The 23,699-nt window shown below is 36.9% G+C and overlaps 1 long non-coding RNA gene across 1 annotated transcript in view; it reads left to right on the top strand.

Annotated features, from left to right (window-relative positions):
- Nucleotides 1-23,699, top strand: part of LOC128138208 (uncharacterized) — a 69,112-nt gene that overhangs the window by 7,273 nt on the left and 38,140 nt on the right. The window contains exon 2 of the long non-coding RNA XR_008233973.1: nt 3,159-3,274. This is a non-coding gene — a long non-coding RNA (uncharacterized LOC128138208). The remainder of the gene's footprint in view (nt 1-3,158; nt 3,275-23,699) is intronic.

Genomic DNA, 23,699 nt, shown 5'->3' with positions numbered 1-23,699 from the left:
CAGTATTCAATCAGAGAGAGAAGCGGGGAGAATGGAAGATAAAGAAATGCAATTTTCACTGACTAGTCTGGGCCTTGAAAATTACTAAAAATAATCCTTCTTTAGTAAAACACACCGATTCTAGACAAAGAGATTTTTTATTCTTACCAGTAGTGTTGGACTAGATATTCTAGGATAAATTTTTTCTCATGTCTGTGCCATATTTCTGATACTTTTATTTTAAATGTATTTGTTTAGGCATCAGTAGCATTTCTTGAAGGACTCTTAGGAAAATAATGTTTTCCAAGCATTGTTTATAATTTTTCAGTCCAAGTTCCAGGGAAATAAAGACTATTCTTTCCTTCCCTTGAAAAAATTTATGACATTGGGATTTAAATCATTGCTATTCACAAACTGGCCTTGACAAAAAAAGGCTGAGGATTATCTCTTTAGCAACTTTTGAATCAAAGCTGCATTATTGATATGAAGCTAAAAAGGCTTTGCAGTTCTTTATATAATTAAAAGCAACTGTTATTATGGAAATTTTTCAGAACAGCTGTTGTATTGGAAGAAAGGTTACACTCTTCTCTATCAGTAATCCCTTTAAATCTCTGACATGATTCATAGCTCCTCAAACAATGCCGGTAAATCAAACAAAACTGGATGCCTTCCATACATATATTTATTACTTGCACCCCATCAACAAGTCATGTAAGAATGCAATAACAGAACTCAAACTAGCTAGTGGAAATAATGTGAATGTCCCTTTTTATGAATTTTATTTCTATTTTCGTTTTCATTTTCTAAAATACTCATTTTGTCCAAAAGTGGTGTCTGGCTTCCTGATGAAGCCATACAAGCACTGGCCCAAAGAGCTTACAATTGCCACTTTATTCTTGAACATCAGTCAACGGTAACAGATTGGAAGCAAGGATAGACCTTGCTGAGTTTGGTAAAGGCTAGAGGCAATTTTGAAGTAGGATAAAAAGCTTTAGCTCTTTATGAATTTCTGCCTTCCCTCATGGAGAGTGGAAAAAGATTTTTCCTTCTGGCTGGAAGGAAGCAGCGTATCAGTACTGCAGCTGAGGTTTTCATTTTGGTCCTGGCTTTAAAGCCGGGGAGAGCTTTCAAAAGGGGAGAAGGACCAGCCAAGATTTTTTTTACCTCAAGGGGTAAGAAGTGCTAGGGAGCAGAAGGAAGCAAAAAAGAAAACAAGTGTGGGCCTCAAAGAGCAGAATAGGTTAATGAGTTGCTGGGTTTCAGAGTGTATTTTGTAGACGTGAGGCAACTCAGAAGCAAAGAAACCTGGGCTTGTATAGAAGCAAGAAGATGCTTCTTTTTCAAAGTCCAGCTACTGGGGTGGAATAACCGCATGCAACAAATGCTGGCGTAGGGACGGACTGGCGGAGAAGCAGTGCTGCGAATCGGATTTGCAGGCGTCCTGCTGGTCAAATGGAAAATGAGCCAGCAGTGCACCCTTGTGGCAATGGGGGCTAACCGCATTCAGTGCTGCTTCAGGTGGTGTATAGGCACCAGATCAAGAGAAACGATTGTTTCTGTTTAGTTAGCACACGTGAAGCCACATCCAGACTCCTGTGTGCAGTTTTGGATTCCTCAGCACAGGAAGACATTGACAAACTAGAGAGAGTCCAGCCGAGCTCCACCAATATGTTTAGGAACTGGAGCACATGATGAACAGCGAGAAGCTGAGAGCAGTGTTTGCTTAGCAGAAGAGGAGGGCAAGGCTTTCTACGCTTCTCTGATTGCTGTGTTCACCTGCTTAAGGAAAGGGGAAGTTGTTAAGGATGCAGAGACTCTTCTCAGAGGCGCACAGCAAAAGGACAAGAGGCAATGCAATACATTCAGGAAAGCAAATTTTTGCTATATAAGAAAAACAAAAATTCATGAAAAGGGGTTAAGCACAAGAGTAGGTTATCCAGGGTGCATGTGAAATCTCCACCCTTGGAGGCTACTCCTGGGGAAAACCCTGTGGAACCTGATCTCACTTTGAATATTGCCTTGCTTTGAGTGGGACATTAGACTGGGTGAACAACAGAAGTCTCTTCCAATCTGCTTGTTTCTGTGAGTCTAAGATGCACCCTGTTCATCAGCGAGATTTCTCTCACTGTGTTTTTGAATTCTATGTGAAATTCTTCATGTTACTTAAATAAATTTCAAATCGTATTTTGCACAGGCTGCAGCCTTTAGTTATTTTTTCCCCTTCTGATAATGAAATACTGTATCTAAGAGGTGTTGGCAGAGGACTGTCAATAAAGAGTTGCTGATTAAACTGCTAGAGCAGTAAGAGGTGGGCTTCTGTGCAATAAAGTTTCTCATGATTTGTGAAGTGGGGAGAATGTTGCTTTGGCAGCAAGGTTGTTTGGCAGGGTATAACCTGATAGAAACTGATGAGCAAAGTGTTTCCAGGAGTCCTGGAAAGTTCAAAAAGACCAAAACCTTGCTTTTGGATGCACTTTTACAATTTAAGGGTTGGCAACACTGCAGTACTATGAATGATTTATTCCTTTGCCTTCGGATGTTTTGAACTCTCTTTACTGTATTTCAAGCTTTTGCCTTCACTTCCCTTATGCAGGCTTCATAAATGGTGAGAATTTTTTATTAATAGAGTGTGGCCCATCAGAGGCTAAGGAAGGTTGTTGAGAAAGTAGTTGTGAACTGTGCCTGTTCTACTACCCATCTTAAGTCAGATCTAAGGAAAAAAGAAGCTGTGTAAAACAGTGGATAAAAATGTCAGCACTGTAAAAGGTGTTAGACACTGGAGTAACTAGGGAAAGATTAACATTGGTTACTACTAAGTAGAATCTGGTGAGGAAAAAAACCAACCAGAAAGAACTACATAAAATAAACCAAAGATAGCCTGTAACTGGACTTCAGAAGCACACTGGATGAAGATTTATATCTACTAACAACATGAATAATATCTGAATCATGAAAGTACACAGTAAGAAGCTGCCCAAAGACATAACCAACTACAGTAGTCTTGGATTTAAGCAGACTGCTGTCTTGAAAAGTAAGGCCCCTGGACTCTTTTTGTAATAGTGGGAAGCTTCAACTATGGCTCACAAGAGATTATGTAAAATATTTAAATAAAGGGAATAAACCCTGTTGAAATTCACAGTGACCACTAAATGTCCTATTTTATATTTGTTTTCTCCAAGGGGGAAAGACCTTGCTTTGATCATCTACAGACTGATTTACCAGAAGGGAAAACTACACCAACAAACTATGACAGAAGAAGGGATGCAAACCACTAAAAAAGAGGCGGTGATACCAGGTAGGTAAGAACAACATTACCTAGATCATTATCTGGGGGAAAAATTGTCTTGAGAATCCTCCATCTGTAGAAGTCTCTGTCCAAAGTAACTTAAATACAGTTCAGCTAGTGCTAAATAGATTTTGCCCTCAAAGATGCAGAGGAAGCTGGCTTCTCATAAGTCACTTTCAGCCTAATATGCTCTGGTTTGGGAGAACTTTAAGAAAAATAGGTTGCTTTCTTCTAGGAGTTGAAGTTTTTGAGTTGTCTTTTTTTTTTTTTTTTTCCAAACTGAGAGTTTGTATCTATCTCAGTTAATTCATTAGGGCTTCTTTTCAAAAAGTAGGGATTTGCTTCTATGAATTGTCTGTCATCTAGAGCATTTACAGTGATCTGGTTGCTGAACTGTCTCTCAGGTGTTAGGAACCAAAATATTTGGAGCTCTTCTCTAGAACGTTGTCAACACTTAATTTTCTGGCTTGCAGCAAGAAGCAAAGTCAGTGAAGTTTTTCAGTAATTGGTGTAATATGTTCCCTGTGGTTAACACAGCCACGCAGGTGGGCAGCCTCCTTTTACATCAGCTGTATCATCCAAACAATCTCCAAACAAAGGGTATGATGAATTATGTTGTGAGGAGAGGTGTCTGCCAAGGCACCCTGGGATTAGTGTTAGAACTGGTCTTATTTAACATCTTCATTAATGATCTGGAAGAGCGAGTGAACAGACCATTAATTAAATTGGCAGATATTACACAGAAATAATTCTAAGATCCTAGCTAGACTAGAAACAAAGGCAGACTAAAAACAAAGACAGGTATTAAGAAAATAAGAGTAATTTGGGAAAACAGTTTCTCTTTGCCCACAGCCACATCTGGGTCATTTTAAAGATTGTGATTGCATGTACTCTTGTATCATCTGCACATTTAAACCTTGTTTATTTTACAATTAAACACTGGGCAGCTTGAGAGAAGTAACAGCTACGTGAGATACAGGGTTTCCTTGTTTTTAGCAGGGATAAGGGAGTAAGGTAGTAGAAACAGTATGTTTTGGTTTCTTACTTGATCAGAAGAGTTCACTACAGCATATCTTCAGACAAAGTTTAAGTGATCCTGTCTACCCTGCATGTTTACCTGTCAATATCGGTTTACCTTTTATCAGTACAGTAATTTTTGACCATTCCTAAAATGTTGAAGTGAACAGGGCCAAGAGTAGTAATTGATAGACCCCTCTACATACACCCCAACTTGATACTTGTAACTTTTTTAGATCTTTCAGGTGGTTTAATTTACTTTATATTTTCACAAGTAGCTTTTAATCAGAATTGCATGTGGTCTAATAATGTCACCAAACTTGTTTGATTGTAAGATTTCTAGAAATAATGATTTTTTAATTAATTCTCCTTTAATTTCTTACTGAATTAATGTTGCATCAGCAGTTTCATGATTTTGATAGGGTTCCATATCAATCTATCTATGCTGCGATCACCACTATAGTCTAGTTTCCCTTTTAAAATTTATTTTAAAAAGAAAAATGAAACTCTTTATTTGTTATATGCCAATTTTATACAAGGTCTTGTAAAGTACACAAAAGAATAGCTATGATCAGCAGCTCTAAAAATCAGACACATACAATCAAACAACACAGAATACAAATCTGCTTGATTTTTCAGAAGTTTTATGTGTAATGTTCTGTATAGACTGTGTACAAATAATAGAGTGTGCTCCTTACCAGTGTTAGTGAGACAGAGCTGTCTAGGCCACAGTAATGTGGGCTGCATGCATTTCCCTTGGAAAAGTCAGTTGTTCCTCTAAATCATGGATAAATCTGCACAGCATGGGTTAAGTTGGAAATAAGCAGCTTATCTGTAGGACACAATATTGCAGTTCTTGCCGTGCTTGGAAGTCTACTTTAGTTCTACTTGCAAGCACAGGAAGCAGGCTCCTGATACAGCAGCGCTCTCAGGAGGAAGCTGGCAATATAGCAGAATCTGAATAAGTCAAAAACTAGAAATGTATTACTGCAAGTGCATCTGTCAAACCAGGGGATGCAGGAGAAAATGAGGTGGTGACAGGTTGGGCAGAAAGAGAAATAGCATAATATGAAGTGAGTTAACGATGCCAGCAATTTTTAGCAGTTGAGAAGGTAAGGGCTGCAAAGGCAAGGTGGCACTCTATGATTTATGTGCAAGAAGTAGGCAAGGTGATATTTTTTGAAGTGTATGTTTTAAGCTGCTAGGCTAAGTTCAGATATTCAATTTCAGTGTTGTTCAGGATGTAATTATAAAAACTATGTTGCTGGAATTACCCAGTTATTCAGTGATTTGCTGTCTCTTGTGTTCTAGTTCAAATAAGATGACTTGCTAGTAAGAAATATTTATTGAGAATCAAAGGTTTTATTTTTCTTGTGCCAGTTATATGCTAAAAAAGGTCCATTAATTTCAATTGAATTATTACTCATGACTTACGCTATTAAAAGTAAAAATGTTTAACTGAATTAAAAAAACTTATTATAAAGATATATTTTTTAAAAGAAGTAATTTGTCCTGGCCCAAGATGCCTGTTATTTCATCTTACTCATAAGAAATTTTAACATGTGCTGGATAGCAAAAATAAATCATGCCATTCCAGGTACCTGAGTTATTATTCATACTAACAGGATAAATACTAAAGGAAATGAAAAGCAGCAGAAAACATAAATTGAGCTGTGGTATTTTCTTTATGAAAATCAGTGAAAATTGAAGAGGTATAAACTTTGACAAAAAGCTACACTATAACTCTAAAAATCTTCTAATATTATGAAAAATCAAGGGGTTTCTCACATTTCCTTGGCAAGAATTTCTTTTCAGAGTCTGTTTGTTTCAAGGTATTTTTTTGCAAAAATGAGTGTATTTCATTGGTGTTATACGTGCAATGTATATTTTGTGAGCTGAGCAAGTATTGTAGGGATGAAGTGTATGTTATAGATATAACATATTGTTAGCGTGACCTAGATCTGAAGACTTCTAAAAATAAATGAAAGAAGATGAAACAAATAGATCTGGGTATTGTGTTAAAACAATGTTCATTTGACCATCCATATTTCCAGGCTTATCTAGTATCTCAAACTATTATTTTCTTGCTAATCGTAGTCTTAGGTATAAGCTGCTAAAGCTCTCACTTCAGGTGGTGACTTCTTAGTTTAGAATGAGTTTGATATCTCTTCTTGAAAGGTGCCTACACAATGTTTAATGATGAAACTTGAAGCTAAACAAAGAAGTTATCCAGCGGCAATAGTATTCAGAGCATTGTATATTAGGGGGCATTTAAAAATAATAAATAACAGCTGTCAAAGGAAGCTTGTTGAAGTAAGTTTGCAGTAAATAATAAATAATCTTGGAGGACAGTAGTTGAAATTTTCAATAAGTAAGCATGTGGTCAGGTCAGCTTGTAGTACAGTAGTTACTAGTCACAGTGAGGATAGTAGCTTTTAAAATGGCAAAGAAAATGGGATGTGCATTCATCAGTGTATGACTAATGTGCTGACAGAAACCTAATTATGTCATGAACACAAGAGTGCTGTAATGCAACTTCACCATAAGGGACTCAAGGCCATAAATATATTTTACCAGCTGCTGTGTGGAAGGAAAACCTATTGCAAGAATTTAGGTTTTTTGGGACTACCGAAGAGGTGTTGATCATTGAATCAAGTCATGAATTCTCAAGATCATGGTAATCAGAGAGGACTAAGTAGCTATTTGATGTAGGAAACATCTGTTAAAGAATTTCTCCTGAGTCTCATCAGTAGTTGGCAAGTCTCAATGCTTTAGCAATGTTTTCATTATTGCTGTGTCTATAAAATGGCATAATATGTTTTGTATTACTGGTCTTTTCTGTATTCTCAGTACAAACTAATAACAGGTATTTTAATTCCAACATCTTGTTAGAAGCTGGAACAATATATAAAATAAAATAATGTAGTGCTTTTCATCTGCATAGTCCTATATTGGAAATTTCAATTTCTGTGCTAATATAAGTCACTGAGTATGAAAATAATCTCTATCTAATCTATAAGCTACACATCTAGCTCTGTTTAAAATTAAGACCTAGTTACTTTGAAAATGAAGAAGTAACTATGTCCTTTACTGTGTTAGTCTAAAAGTAGATGTACCATTACATGTACTCCCTTTTCTTTATTCTGTACACAGGTTTCCTAATGAGCATCTATTAAGAACCTGATAATCACACCTACACTAATCTTAGAAGAGAAAGCAACAGAAGTAAAATAGGCTAGCCTGTCATAGGAATTGGTGTGCCAAGCCAAATAAATAGTCCATTTATCTATTATTTTAAAGGAACTGACAATGGCCGGCATCAAATACTCCAGTAAAGTTGAAACAAATTATGCAGTGGGGGCATCTGTTTAAAAAAAAAAAAAAGGTTTTTCAGTTAGGCTGGGGCTGAACTTACCTTTTCACATTGCCTGGTATCTCTTTAAAAGTATCAGTGCTAGAAAACTCAGGCTTAAGAACTTTAATACATTGATAATTTATTATTTTTTGTGGTGAATTTGAGGTCACTTTACCTTTAGGTCATTTTAAAGTAATCTACAGTTTTCTACACAAACCTCATGGACAAAGGAGATGCTTTACAGTAAAGCCTGTAAAGCATACCCTCTTGACTGGTGGTGCTTGGGCTGTGCCAATCTGCTGAATGAGGTCTGGGCATATGTACATACACAATCTTCTTCATAAGGAACTGTGCATTTTCGTCAAACAAAAGGAAAAGATTCATGTGCAGATGCTAGCGGGCAAAATATTTAGCCACTATGCTTCTGTTTCATCCAATTTGAGCAATGTTTGAAAAAAATACTTTTTTGGTGTTTAGAGCAGTTGTGCATTACAGACCATTCACCAAAACATTAAACTTGACTGTCAAAGACACCACTTTCTCTTATCTATTCTCTATTTACAAATCTTCACCAGACTAATATACACAGCAGAACTGAATGAAAAAAAACCCCAGACATACACATTTTTATTAGAAAAGGAGTAGGGTTGAAGGGAGGGGGAGATCTTGACTAAGAGATGCATGTTAAAAGTTAAAGTCATCAGAATTCGAGTTGTAGTGCATGTTCTGTTTTGTATAACAGTTGTGATAACAGTGAAGTTTGAATAAAGGGGTATATGTTTTGCTTTCATTTCCTTGCTTTTATTGGTTTGTCATAACATCTGATATATCTAGCAAGACTCTAATTGCTTTATATCTATGAAAATGTATTTTAATATTCTGTCTAGTGTAACTATTTTCATTAAATGTATGCTTTTTCTGTCTGCTACTATCACATCATTGTTATCTTGTGGTGGAGAGTTCAACACATTAATTACGTGCTTTATAATAAGATTCCCTTTCAACTTCAAGCCTGTTGTCTTTCAATTTTCTTGAATGGCTCCTTGCTCTTATATTATGAAAGAGGATAAATAGATGATCACATTTATCTCTTCAGATTCAACTTAGATTCATTGCTTTTCAGAAATTATGAGCAGTAGCAAAGAATTTCATCTAGAACTAAAAGATTTCAGAGAAATGAATTTAAAATATATGCATGTGTATGCATTCTTGTCTTCCCTACAGTTTATCATACTTCAGGAGCATGACTAGACCTCCAGTTGACCTGGCTGTGTGTAACTCTCTCATAGTTTCTCTTCTTTTTGTCCCTGCTCTCTACCGGTCACCATCTTCCATTCCTCACTAATTCTTTTTTATGCATTAGATTTTATCAAACAAATACGTAGTTTTGACTATGTATGGAGTATCATCATCTTTATTTGTATGCTGTGTTGTCTCTAATAGTCTTTTTCTTTAGAATGACTTTAATCTCACTTTTGCTTCTCTCAAAAACAACCCCGTATTGAACATACCCAGCATCTTAATACAAGAAAGTTCAGTAGTTACACAGTACTTCTCTTACTTTGTTAATAACTGTATTAAAATCAGTATTCCTGAAGTAGTGAATAGTATCTTCATATCTAACATGTAAGGTTTTGTTGCTCCTGCAAGTAAATTGCAACTGCAAGGTCACCGATGCATGCAACAGACCTGGCAAATACAAGTAGCTATCTGTGTATAGTCACACCTGAATTCTTATAGGCAGGAAAATTACTTAGCTAGGCACTCGTGCTTTCTCCGTGGTGCCAGATGTATAAGTGGAAAAGGGTTAGTTTTAACATGGGAACCCTAACCGTACCATTAAAGACTTATCAACTGCTGTGAAATATCTGAAGAATTTGTTCCAAATCTGAGTTAAAATAACTCTGGTAGAGGAAGGGAGTGATGAGGCTGTAGAAATTATCAATATTATAACAAATGACAAAAACTTCAAAAAAAAAGAAAAAAGAGGCAGACAGACAGTGGCAGGTGTCGTCTTTGGATCTGGAGTACTTTTATAGTCATCTGACTCGTGAATTTCTCCCATTTATTACTATCAAAGAGAGGATGAAATCGCTTAGCTTCAAGGCAATACCTAAGCCCTTTACATCTAACTCCAAGCACCTGGCTCTCTTCAGAAAGAAAGCTATTCATCTGTCAGTCTCCAGCTTGAAACTGGCAGTTCCCAGGCACTGTTTGTCAGGTACGATTACATCAGTTGGCACAAGACATTAGGCTCACTGTTAAACCGTCACAGAGTTCTAGGGAAGAACTAAGTTCCCTAGTTTGTCCCCCCTGTACTTGGCACTGGTGAGGCTGCTCCTCGAATACTGTGTTCAGTTTTGGGCCCCTCACTACAAGAAAGACATTGAGGTGTTGGAGCACATCCAAAGAAGAGCAACACAGCTGGTGAAGGGTCTAGACAACAAGTCCTATGAGGAGCAGCTGGGGGAACTGGGGTTGTTTAGTCTGGAGAAAAGGAGACTGAGGGGAGACTCTCTACAACTACCTGAAAGGGGGTTGTAGTAAGGTGGGTGTTGGTCTCTTCTCCCAAGTAACAAGCGATAGGACAAGAGGAAATGGCCTCAAGTTGCGCCAGGGGAGGTTTAGATTGGATATTAGGAAAAATTTCTTTACTGAAAGGCTTATCAAGTATTGGAACAGGCTGCCCAGGGAAGTGGTGGAGTCACCATCCCTGGAGGTATTTAAAAGACATGTAGATGTGGCATGTAGGGACATGGTTTAATGGTGGACTTGGCAGTGTTAGGTTTATGGTTGGACTTGATGATCTTAAAGGTCTTTTCCAACCTAAATGATTCTATGATTCTAATTTTAAGAGTTAGTACTTTGGATTACTTTAAATGCTGAGGTTAATATTGCAGAAAGATTGATAGCAAAGGATATAATAATGAGGTGGTTGTAATGGTTGCAATCTTCTAGAATCCATCAAAGTCCATAGCAGAAGATCTTCCTTAAGACAATTATGATTTGTTCATCCTGAATTCAAATGATGCCTTATGTTCATCAGTGGATTCCCAGGTCATGTAGAGATGCATTGAGATAATGGTAGAAAACCAGGAAAGCTTTTCTAGCTAGACAAGCTAGAAAAAAAACGAAGAGGGTTTTACTGAATAGCATTTTACTATGCATTAGAGCAGACCGGAAGTACGTACATGGGCAGTTACCACATCTCTGTATCTCACATGAAGCGTAGTAATTAACAGCTGAGAAGTGGCTATCTCCAGCTGAGCTCTAACAGAATATTCACAGATTACTAGCTTTTCTGAAACCATTCTGAGAGTGTGGTTTATAGTGTTTAACAGTACCTAACCTGTTAAAAAAAAATGCTTCAATTTGTTGTCCACAGAGTACTTAATGCAGTATAGCTAGACGCATAAAATTAGCTCAGAAAAGGAAAAAAGGGGTCAAATATATTGTTTGCAATAAATAGATCCCAAGCGTACCTTCTTTGACTTTATTAGGCATACACTAGGGATGAACTTGGCTCACTCTTTCTCTGGTTGATACTAACCTCTGGTTGCTGATGCCATTATTAAGTTAATTGTTTGGATCATCAATCTGTGTCAACGAAGCTTTCAGAGTGCTTGATGAGATTTCAAGCATCAAGCTGTGAGGCATTAAAAAATGATGAATTTATATCCAGGTAAAACGATGCCCTTCAGCTATAATAATGAATCACTACTTTGTTTACAAATGGGTATTCATCATGAGACATGGCATGCACAGACATTTTTTAAGGGGAAAGGCATTAGCACAGTAAATGATCTTTGCAGCTAAAGCTGAATACACAGCAAAGTGAAAAAGGAGAGCATGTCAAATTATCTTTTCAGAAAGGAATTATAAATGCAAATTCACACTGGTGTTGCCTGACCCATATTTAAATATTAACAAAAGATACAATTCAGTATTAAGATGTCCTTTTTCAGTAGAGACAAATCAACACAATATACTTCTTCTAAAAGTTTCATTATTGAATAGAATTTCTCAGTATACACTTTTAGATCCTGGGGTAAATCCTTAATCTTTTACTCAAAATGAAAGGCTACTTCCTCTAATAGGCAGCAGGTACCAGTGCTCTACCTCCCACCATTCTGGCAGCCAAGGAAGATTCAACTACGTTGGCTGTCCCTCTGCACGCTGCTTCTGCCATTGGTTGGGAAGATTAATATCAGTTTGTTAGGCCCGTCAGCCCAAATAACTGTGTGATCACATCACAGGTAAATTTAGTGTAATTATTTGGTCTCACAAAGGCAGTGAAGATACTACTGCACGGGCTCAAGCAGCCAGCAAACGTGCACAGAATTGCCAGAGGTCTGATACTGTGATTGCCAGCAAATTACTAATACTGGGCAGATTATAGTTATCAGAAGTATGGCCACCTGTCTTGTAATCATACCTGGATCATGCCTTACAACTCTATATTCAGAATCTAATTTATTAGTGTTGCAACTCCAGAGTCATCAGTACTGTCTAGAGAAGTATCTTCCATGCCATAATGTCTGAGTTCTTATTACACATTTCTAGTTGTCCAGAAAATCCACTACATTGGTATTTTACAGTGGGTTATACAGATGAGCAGTTATTGAACCAATTTTCAGTACTGGGGATGTGTCAACACAAAGAGTTCCACAAAACTAGAGTATAAACCAGACACACATTAATACCCCAGCAATAAACTGCTGCTGTGAAGATCTAGATAAGACATTTGTAAATTTTAAAAGCACCAAGCCTCTCACAATCTGTTCCTTGGGAGAGGAATATGCTGTACAAAATGCAAGCATGGCAAAAGTTTGTAATCAAATGATCCAAGCTGGTTACCGTCATTCTTATGATTAAATCCTAAGACTTCTGAAGTAGCCTTCTTAGGATGTTCTGTGTCTGAAAGTCCTTAGAGCAGTCTTGGAGGATCTCTTCAGCAATTAGGTTGCAATTGTCTCAACAGCTCAGGTTGACAAGAAAACCGTGCCCTGGTCAAAGTGACACATTTTGATGGAAATTTTGGTGTATGTATGAGTGTTTCTGCTAGGTAACCAGTGATTCCGAAGTTAAGGAACACTTGTTCTTTCCTCAAGGTATGAGGAAGGAATATGTGAAGTTAGTGTGCTATCAGCATTCATTGTTCTCCTTTCTCTGTGCAAAATGCTTGTCAGCCTAGCCACTGAGGAGAAGGGGAGGAAACCTCAGAATAAACAGTAAGACTTTCATACTGTTAACATGTTAGTTACCTTTAACATTAATCACATCAATCCCAGGGCTTGTTAAATTTAAAATAGAACTGACACAAACTTCAAGATGGAAGGTAATTTTCCACCTTAAATTTAAAATGTGCTGTCAAAAGTTTTGTTTCTGAAATGAAAGGATGGGTAGGGGATGCTTTTTCTTATTTATGAAGTGCAGTGAAATTCGGAATCATTTTGTACAGCTTCAAGGCAGTAAGTAATATCTACAGTGACTATATGTTAACAGTGCTCACTACCATCATGCATTATTGATTCTTTTTCATGAAGAAAGGCATTTTTTTTCCCCTTAGTTGCAGAATTGTCTGCCAACATTCTGTGAAAAATTACAAATAGCTCTAGGAATTGTTTACATAAGGCAGGAGTATCCTTGCAAAGATAGGCTGGAAATGTTGTAGCAGTTCCCATTTCTACAATGCATCACTAAAGAATCACCTTTGTGTTCAGAATTTTAATTTACAAACACAAATGATTGAAGTTCATTTGGCTGAAGCAATTACTGTTTGTCTGCCTGGCATTCTCTTGGAGATTATTGCTTCTGCAGCAGGAGCAACCACACATGAAACAAGTTCTGAAAAACTGCCATTTACTACCCAGGGTATTAAAGTAACCCTAAGCAGCATCAATATAATTTTGTATGGTGATCTGGGTGAGATGATAGTGAATGATCTCTGATGGTTCAGAAGTTGTTCCTGTTGTGGGGGCAGAAGCTTTCAACAGAGAGGCAGGGAAGACAGCTGAGAATGGTAAATTCTACTATCATCTGACTGTAGCTATAATAATGAGCCTTCTCAGATGTTTCTTATTAGCCTGGTTTAACTTACTTTCAAGCAGAAGCATTTGTGTCTCAGAAACTAGGCATGCTTCATCTGAAATTCTGGCCCTGTACCTTCAATAGGTCTTTACTACCAACTCATTTAGTGTAACAGTCTTACAGGTTTTAGCCTGAAATTCTTCTCTATAATTTTACTGAAAAAACTATTTCAGTCTAGTGCTGAGAACTCTGATTTTTTTTTTAATAATTTTGTCAATTTGTTATATGCATCATTCACAGTAAGATTTGTAAAATATAAACCAAATGTATCTATAACGCGGTACAACAAAGTAGTGCATCCAGAGTTACATAGAGGGAGCTCTTGCTTCATTTTTCCAATGCAGTAATGCAATAAATATTTCTGGGCAATGACACATTTTGAGTCAGGATGAAGATTATTTGTTATATGCTAAAACAATAGCACCCAACAATATTGTGGCATTTGCTGACTTTCTCATTTATCTGATACAGAATAATTAGTTTTCCTTAAAATGCAGATGTTTTCAGCTGCTGTTTGTTTCATATACAGAAGTTAAAAGAACAAATTCTGTCTGACATTGAAGCTTCATGATCCCCCATTGCTCAAAGAAGAAATTTCTCATTCTAGGGTGTATAAAATAAGAACAGTAACCCTACAAAATTATCTGTAGAAGAATTAATACTTGTCATGAACCTTGTGTAGTTTGGTTCCTCCCTTTATCTTGGATTTGTAACTATGTATTTGGTTCCCATCATTGTTAACCTGTTATTTAATCTACAGATGCAGTTCAAAACCTTTCATCTGCTCAGTGTGCTTGTGTTTCAATTTTCCTTTTCCTGGAGTTGTTTGCTTTTCACAGAATGTTTGAAGTCTAGCTGCTAAACAAACACTAGGAAGAATGAGGTTTCCTTCCCTGTTATTTATATGGGAACTTTAAAATTCATTTTTATTACAGAAATGTGAAAGCATTTTCTTTTGTAGGGAATCAGAGAGGAGAACATGCTTGATAGGCCCTTACGGTGGCAGACAGAGTTCTGTGCAAGGAAAAGAGAAACTTGTACCAGAATCTTAGGCTGCATGTACTAACAAAATGAATACTCTTATGGGTGTGATTTTCTAAAAGTGGCTGACCTCTCTTGTGTACCAATTTTCTACCTGGCATTGGTGGTTTACAGTCTACAAGCTAGACAAAGAAGTAGTTTTAAAAGTTGTTAGTTACACAGCAGTTTTTTAAGAAAATTACACCTGCCAAATACAGCATAGCTTATGAAATAATATTGTATAATATTGACAAGCTTTGACATGCTTTACAATTCAGTGTGCTGGGTTTTTTGTTCGATAAGCTAGAATAGTTATATCAACTGGCTGACTGTCAGTCATGAAAGGCTAAATAAGATGGCTGCTCAGACAGGATGCTCTAGTAAGTTCTGCTAGCTGTGTTTTGAGGTGCGGGTGCGTAGCGTTCTCTCATATCCCCATTCTCCCTGTCTGAGTTATTCCAATAAATCTGTAGAGCCTGAAGGATTTAATGCACATCTAGAATAAATTAAGGTAATTTCAGTAAGGTCAATGAAGCTTTTGTTTATAGAGTTGACAGTCTGTTGCAAAATCTTTTAAAATACTTTAGAGAGAGAATTTTTTGTCACGTTAATGGTTTTAAAACTCCTAGGAAGTAGATTCACTACTTTACATGTTTACATAAGTTTACAGTAAAGATGTCCGCACTTGCATGCCTCTCTCAAATATTTTATGGGTCTGCAAGTAGGCGTTTACTGTAATAGACACAATCTGAAGCTTTAACTGATCCAGCAGCATCAGTAAAGGAGAATCAGTGGTAGGAATCAATGTTGTTGAAAGCCAAATGCTGTTTGCTGATTGCAGATCACTGAAGAGGCTCCTTTTGATGTTGCTTGTCTGAGAAAGTGTCTTCATCTTTTTGGAATAAGAGCCCAATACTCCTGGGCCACCTAATTCCAGAGTATCCCAGGACAGGGAGACAGGGTCACCTCATCCAGTTCCTTGTTTGGGTTTTTTTGGAGGACTGCAGTATATTGTGGCCCTTGGAAAGCAGTTTTTTGGAGGCTGGTTATAAGGTCCTGTTCTTTGTAAGCTCTGAGGAAAGATGTTTTGGCCTGGCAAACAGTAAAACATATTTCTGGCTTTTAGCAGGAATAAAATGTCTCCTGACTCGGTCCCCAAATTCTACTGCTCTTCCCCTCTTACATAAACTAAAGAAGGATTTCTTCCTACTTGTTCCTTGCAGGTGGCCTGCTCTGTACCCCTGTTGTTAAGCTCTGTAGTGTCCGTGTTAGGGTTGTAGGTTCTCTTTAAGGCACAGTCTAGTGCAACCTGTCAGGTGATGAAGAGAGCCTGCATGTGAGGCATTGTGCCATGCCTTATCTCTGCAGGACATGGGTCAGCTTCGGGTGGGGACAGAAAACAATGTCCTTTTTGATGTAGATATTCCAGCAGGCCAGCCCTATGGAGACAGATACAGGGCACTCTACCTCGTGAAGGCTGTTAGCTTCCAGGATGTAGAAGGGCCCTGGGAAGACAGTATAGATGGCTGCTAATGCAGAGGTGCTGCCCTGGCCCAAGATTTTCACCACTTTTGCTACAAGACACTGGTGCAGTAAGGTAGAGCTTCTTATGTAGTACTGTATAATAAGGTTGTAGAATAGATGTGGTGCAGAAATGTTGGAACTGGAACAAATCCTAGAAGGTCTGCTGTGTGAATGTAGGAAGGACACTTTATGGAGAGGTGCTTATAGGGATGCCTATACTAGAATGACCCTCAGGAATGGTGTGGACATGATCTTTATCACCAACTAAGAAGAAAAATACCAGGGATAAAATTGCAGTACTTTTTCTATATTGTCTTATCCCTGAAAAATATTGTAAGAAAAGTAACCTGTTAAATGGTATGCTTAGAAAATATGGGTTTTCTTTGTTCGTAAACTGCAAAAGTGGAAGGCAAGGAAAGTAATAAAAAATGAAAGCTTTCTTGCAATTTTTCTTTTTTGTCACAATGAGATTCCCAGTTGGTAAAAAGTTTAGCAACATTTCGACCAATGCTACAATATTTCTGGGTTTAGCTGGGTCCAAACATGCTGTTCTTCAAAGGGTCTTTACATTTCACAGTGAGTTTGCAGTAAGCTTTTGTATTATTGTGGGCTGGGTGATCTGTCAAAAAAAAAAAAAACCTTTAGCAAAATACCACTAAAAGAAAAATTGAAGAACTGTAGCCAGTATATTTTACAGCCCTATGCTGATATGCATAGTGACTTGTTGTTAACATGGATACATTTCTAGAGTGTCAGTACTAAAATTCTTCTACTTCTGAAAAAAATACAAGGTTGTCTTTTGATTTGTTTATATCATATTTATTGTCTAGTAAGCTTATAGTCTGTCCTTCATTTTTGCTACTGTAGACTGTAGATCGAGTTTCCCTGAGTGCAGCCTTTATGTATTACTGTAAGAAAATAATAATAGTTTGTAGAGAATAATACTAATAACAACAACATTATTCCTGGAGGAAAAAGGGATGTTTTCTTGAACTTGAAGATCTAAGAGATATATTCCTTGACCAATTGTCACTGATTTGCCTGGCTAAGCAATCCAAAAAACCCAAAACTCTGTCCTATAGTAATGACATTTTATAATCACGCAGTCCACAGTGTTTGATCCCCGATGAGAGAAAACTCATATTTTTCTACATACCCTTACTAATAATTGTGTCTTGAATATGCACATATACATACATACGTATGTGTTACAATGTTTCTGCATTAACAGTGTAACCTTTTAAATGCTCCTATTTACAGTGCCTGTTTTGGAGATAATTACAGTAGTCATTGAGTTACTTGTGTATACCATGAGTCTTCACACTGACTTGACCTAGTTTTTGTTTTAGCTTTTGAATGTTCTCTCTTGAATTTAATAGTTTGCATAAAGAATAAAAGATGAAATGCTCGATTGAGATATTTCTGATTATCCCAAAGTATTGCTTTCCTTTTGTTTAAAATTCCAGTTATGTATAGAGAATATTTTGGTAAATGCTGTCTTATTTGGTGCATATGTACTCCTCAGAGTAGCAAAGCCCAGAAGATTTGAAACAGAAATTCACACTGGGGGTGGTGAGTGAAATAAGAATGTTCCAGGGTCTAGAAAAGGGATAGAAAGGATCATGCTAGAGAAATGCCACTTTTGAAGCATAACTTTCAATTACTGTTGATTGAGTTGCACTGCAACTCTGGGTCTTGAAAAGATCAGAAATAGCTGATATCAAATCACACTTTCATGAGAGTTCTTGGCATGAAGCAGGCATTTCTTGTGACATTTGTTCAGAATAGCCAATGAATTATGTCATGCAAACTTGTTGCAGATGAAAAAGAGTGATAATTTGAGCTACTTTTGTATAACTAATAATAAGTTAACAAAGTCACGTGAAAATATTGTCACTATGCTTGGATTTAGTAAATCTAATTGCAATACTTTGTATAATTGTGTTTTACACACTGAATTTAATTTTCGTTGATGTACATTTTGTAAATAGATGCAACTTTTGCAGTCAGTAAAAAATTAAAATATATATAAATCCAAAAAAGTAGGCTCATATTCATAAAAGATATTATAAAAGTAATCTGTTACATACCCAATGCCCAAACACTTACTTATTCAAAACTGAACAATGACTGGAATCTATCCAAATGCAGACAAATGCTAAATACTGCCAGTATACTGCCAGTATAAAACCAGTCTCTCTTGCTAGTATTCAGTGTCCCTAAGGGAGTAGTGACCCGTACATTGCCATCCATAATAGCTACTTTCCCAGGAACAGAAGGGAAGAGAATGTTTGTACAATCAACTTTGGTAAGTTGAATTGATTTTTCTTCATATTTTTTTGTGGTTTAGTGGCAATCAATTGACCTGGAGAGAGGACTGTCTTGCTAATTGAGGTTTCAGAGGCAGAGGCAGAAGAATCAGTCAGAGCAAGTGTTAACTCTCTACTCATCTGTTATGCTACCTTATTTTCTAGTTTGCTTTTATATTGTCCTTTCTGTCCTATTGTTCATTTGATTTTGCTGTAACTTACAACTCTTTATCAACTTATTTGGAATATCATTACACAGCTGAGTTTGAATTTGGTCCTTTTGAGCTCTAAAATATGAGCCCTTACCACAACTGTCCAAGAGCCAAGATTGTATATGGGAGACAAAGAAGAATAGGAATCCAGGAAGTCTTAAATTTGGATTTTCCCCATCTCAAACAAGGCCTGTAAGACAAAAATACCCCCACGGTTCTTAGCAGAGGAGGATGTTTCTGATAGCAATCATCTGATTCAGACAAATTCTTAAGTAAGGATAAGGATAAGCAACATAACTCATTAAATAAGTAGTCTTCCCCTTTGACACAAGTTCCACATTCTCTCCAGAGTTTATGACCATGGGAAAGGAAGTACAAATGTTCCTAGACTTTTATGGGCCAGACAGGCAGAATCTGAGCTATTCCAGAGGAGCCTTATCTTCCTCTTCCATGTCACAGTTCTGTCCTCTGGTTCATGAAGACAAAGCTATTCACAGTGTGTCTAGAAAGATTCAAGAGTTGAAGAAAATCCCATGCACTATGAAAACACTGTGGATGAGCAAGTGTTCATTACGAGCAGGAAAGGATTTTTTGTCCTTAATCAATATGTACAACTGCATTCATTGATAGAGATGAACTGTAAGATTTTGGTTTAGCAGAGCAAGAAGATTTCACTGGTGCCTTGTCTTTTTTTTTCCTCTTGTTATTTTTTTTTTTTAAACCAGAGCACTCATCTATATCTTAGTAGGTAGAAAGAAGGCAGCAGAAAGCAATGTGGAAGGTAGGGGTATCAGGAAGAGAGGACACTGTTGCAAAGAGGATGCTAAGTCAGACTTAGAGGGACAGGCACAAAGGTTCCTTATTGGGGTCTGTAGCTGAAGGCATACATCACCTTTAATGGGAGAAGTTAATTTAGGAGAAAAAGTGTGCAGCAGATGGTGATGATGAAGGATGAAGATGATGAAGGATGAAGATGATGACGATGACAATTTTACACCATGCTGTTCTCTAGTACTATATAATTTTCATAAGGATTTGCTCAAACTCCCTACTAGTTGTTCTTGTTTCTGCTGCTATTAGCAATGATCGGAGTATGCTAAATAGATACAAATGTTGCACTCTGATTGGTTGATATGTTATTGAATAATGTTTACTGAATATTTAAATAACTATTATCAACTTTGGTTTGCCCTTTGTTGTATGTTTTGATTTTTTGCTAGAACTAACTAAAATTTCCAAAACAAGAGGTAAGGAACAGGAAGGAGTGGTGATGCTCTTGCCAGTGGTAGTTGCTTCCCATAATAACCTACCACAATGCACATCTGATGACAATTGGACTAAATCTTCCAGTTGGGCATCCTCTGAAAGGAAAGAAATTCTGTGATCTGATCCAAGGCACAGTAAGTAGGGCTGATGGAGAGGTTCACATCAACAGTGATACAAGTCTAAACTAAAACCTGAATCCAGATATGCCCTATGAAGAATAGCTTGGTGGCATTACCAAGACAGGCAAAAGTCCAAAGTGGGGGTCGCGGAGGAGGTAGAGGTCTCAGATAATCATGAGTTGGACATTTGACGTTGCAGGCTGTGATTTCCTCACTCCTGATATGAGAGCTGTGACTGCATTCCTTCTTCCTCTCCACAGACGTAAAGCAGTCACAGCTGAAACTTGAAAGTATGTTACTCCTGTCAGTGTGCTTTAGGTGTGATCTGAAAATGTCTGCTAGATCTGGACTCTGGATTTGCATGGTGCTTGTTTTCTGAATGGTACCGGGCTTACATGGAATTTAGGAGCTAATCTCTGCCAAGCGTATCAGTTCTGGGTTTGAACAAGAGCCTACCATAGAAATGCTACGTGCATAGCTCAGGCAGGGCAGTATTGTGATTTTTAATTTAGACATTTTGGTTATTTCTGTGTGCTTATATCTCTTTCTCAGGAAGAATGGAATTCATAACTAACACATGTATTTGGTGGTTTTGTATTAGAACCGTTCCTGGTGATTATAATCATGATTAAGGAGCTGTTCTGTTAAGCACTGTACAAAATATAATGAGGGACAGAACTCTGAAGAATATAATATCAGAAAGGCAGAAGAAAAAGAGAAGAGGTGAAATACCTTATCTTGTTTCAGTAGTACAATAAGGAATAGGTTTGTCTCATTAGTCTAATGGCACTTGACTTCATGTTGCTTCCTAATAGAATTGTTTATTCCCTTTGCTGCTGCTATGTGATGGTGATGGTATCATGATGCATCATTTAATTGTATAACTTCTGTGTATATTGTTTGCTGCTTTTTTTTGCAAGGTAACTTACTTGTTTTCAAATACACTTCATTCTTCTAACAACTTCTGGCCCTTGTGCTTACCTTTTTGGCAACTACAAATTTTGCTGTCTCTGGCCTGATTCTGTAAAGTACTGAGTTCTGTTAACTCCACTAACTCAAGCCTTAGCTCCTTCCAGGATCAAACCTCATCTAACTGCAATATAAACAATCTGAATTAAAGACTGTAATGCAACGGTTGAATTACATTTCCCTGACAAGTCAATCAAGTTGCAATTGTAGAAGTATTCAGCAGTGTAGAATTCCTAATCTTTCTTGATGAATTATAAATGTTGATATCCAGTCTGCCCTTATGTAAGTTCATAATCTGCTTTCTGAGGTCACCTTATCCATCTCTTGTGATATCATTATTTGTTATGTTTATTAATAAAGAAATTGCATTCTCATATATTTAACTTAAAAGTTGATAAGCATGGACTGTAGATAGTGGAAGGAGCTGCCAATTCATTATTGTAAGAAGTGGAGAGTAGAGAATTACCAAGGGAAAACATTTACACAGATACCCAAAAGGCACATTTGGACACATCAGCTGTATTAGCAGAGTTAATTGTTAAGCATGACCCAACTCCCTTCAGTCTAATTACACCAATCCCTGAATTCCGTGAAAAAGCAACAACTGAGCAATATACAGCTGAAGAAGGGCTTCAAATGCAGCTGTCTTGCTCTTTTTAACAGAGGATTAAGAAGATTCAAGAGATCATTATGATAAACAGAAACCATTTCCTCACGTAAACTGTGGGGACAGTCTGCTTGCTCTCTGCTTTCTCATGAGTGTTCAGAGATAATGAGAACATGTAAACCTTTTCTCCAAAAACTGTATGTAAGGCAAAAACCTGGCTTGTTACTGAGCATAACAACTTTGTTCCTGAACGCCATATCATTCATACCTCAGGAAATTCAGTATTGCTCTAGTGATTCTAACTGAAAACAGAACCTATTATTTTGTCATATCAGAATAATTTTTTCTTAGACTTAAACTGTTTTGTTTGAAATTACTTTTTTTGTTTCTCTTTCAAATGCTCCTAAAAATTTTGTAAATCTCTTAAAAAATGAAAAACACTGGGGTTTTTTGTTAAATTCTTATTTCAAAAATATATTTCGACTGACTTATTACACAAGGTTTAGGACTAATATCTTTGAAAACACTTTTTGTGGACTGATCTGAATCACATGTGTATATATCAATTTGATTTCTGACTTCTTTTTTTATGATAAATTCATTCAGTATGACTAATTCCTGTTCATTGACATTTCTGTTTTCTCTTCTCTATAGAAAATTGTATGAATATGACAAAAAATACATTAATTATTTAAAACATTTTTAGAAAAATGAACTCTGTTGCCAGGAAAAAAATATTTCATTAATCTTCTATCTGTCAGCGTTCCTTTGTTTTGAGACTTCTCTTTTTAGAGTATAAATACTATGTGTATTGTACAGATATCCGGTACTGAAATGGAACTGCTAGTGTAGTTTACAAAGAACTTTTACTCAGCAAAAGCATTGTCTCAAGGTACTAGTCAAAAAGTAGCCTGGCCTTTAAAGCATCCTCAAACCTAATCATCTATAGGAAAATCTGTCACAAGATTGCAAGCATGTCACCTTTGTATGACAAGTAGAATTTTCAATACAAGCTGTCAGTTTGTCATCTACTTCATTTGACAGTATTTGACAAGGAGTTACAGCATCAACTGACATGCAGAACTGGTGCAACAAACAGGGGAGAGCTCCAAAGATGGACCTGAAGTGCCCTTGCTCCTTTACGTACCTGACAATAATCCTGTGTGAGAATGAGCTGCATAAGTCTTCTCTTTTTTGCCTGATCCTGCATTAGAATATGACAGCTTGCATTTAACACTGCAAGGTTTTTTTGAATCTCACTCAGTACAGGAATAAGATATCCCATGTCCTTTGGGAAAATTGGCAGTCTGGCCTCTACAATCTGGAATCCCCTCGCAGTTTCCTGGAACTTATAGAGTTAAAAACGCACCATGTCCAGCATGACTTTACACCTTTGCTTGCCTGATGAGTTTTCTTGTCTGGCCTGATCTTGTTTTTTCATATGTACTATTTTACTATGATAGTGTACAAGTGTCTTCTGGGATCCTTCACACACTAGGACACAGTGATGACATGAAAAACCCAGATAAGTTAATTTTTATTATATACTAATAATGCTGAATTTTGAGTAGAATTCTGCTTTGATTATGATATCTTATGTACTGCTGTCTTACCAACCAAACTATTTTAACATTACTTTCACTTAGTAATTGCAAAAAACCACATGCTGGTTCTCTTTAATTAACACCTGTATTTCCTCCTTGCTCAAAACTTTGTAGTAAAGTCTCATTCAGAACTTAATAGGTCATAATACCTTCCAGATACAATCATCTCTGAGAGAATACTAGGTAAAATGAAAGACACTTGATAGCGTAATTTATTATGATAATATTCAGTTTTATTGTAAGTGGATATTTTGCAATAATTTTGTCTTTTTACTTTGGTTGTTCAACCACAGTCAAACCTGATCCAGCTAAAAAGATGCTTTCAACATGTTTTCTTTCTTA

This window comes from Harpia harpyja, chromosome 2, assembly GCF_026419915.1.
Source record: "Harpia harpyja isolate bHarHar1 chromosome 2, bHarHar1 primary haplotype, whole genome shotgun sequence".
Lineage (NCBI taxonomy): Eukaryota > Metazoa > Chordata > Aves > Accipitriformes > Accipitridae > Harpia > Harpia harpyja.
This window is presented reverse-complemented; position numbering and strand designations above follow the sequence as displayed.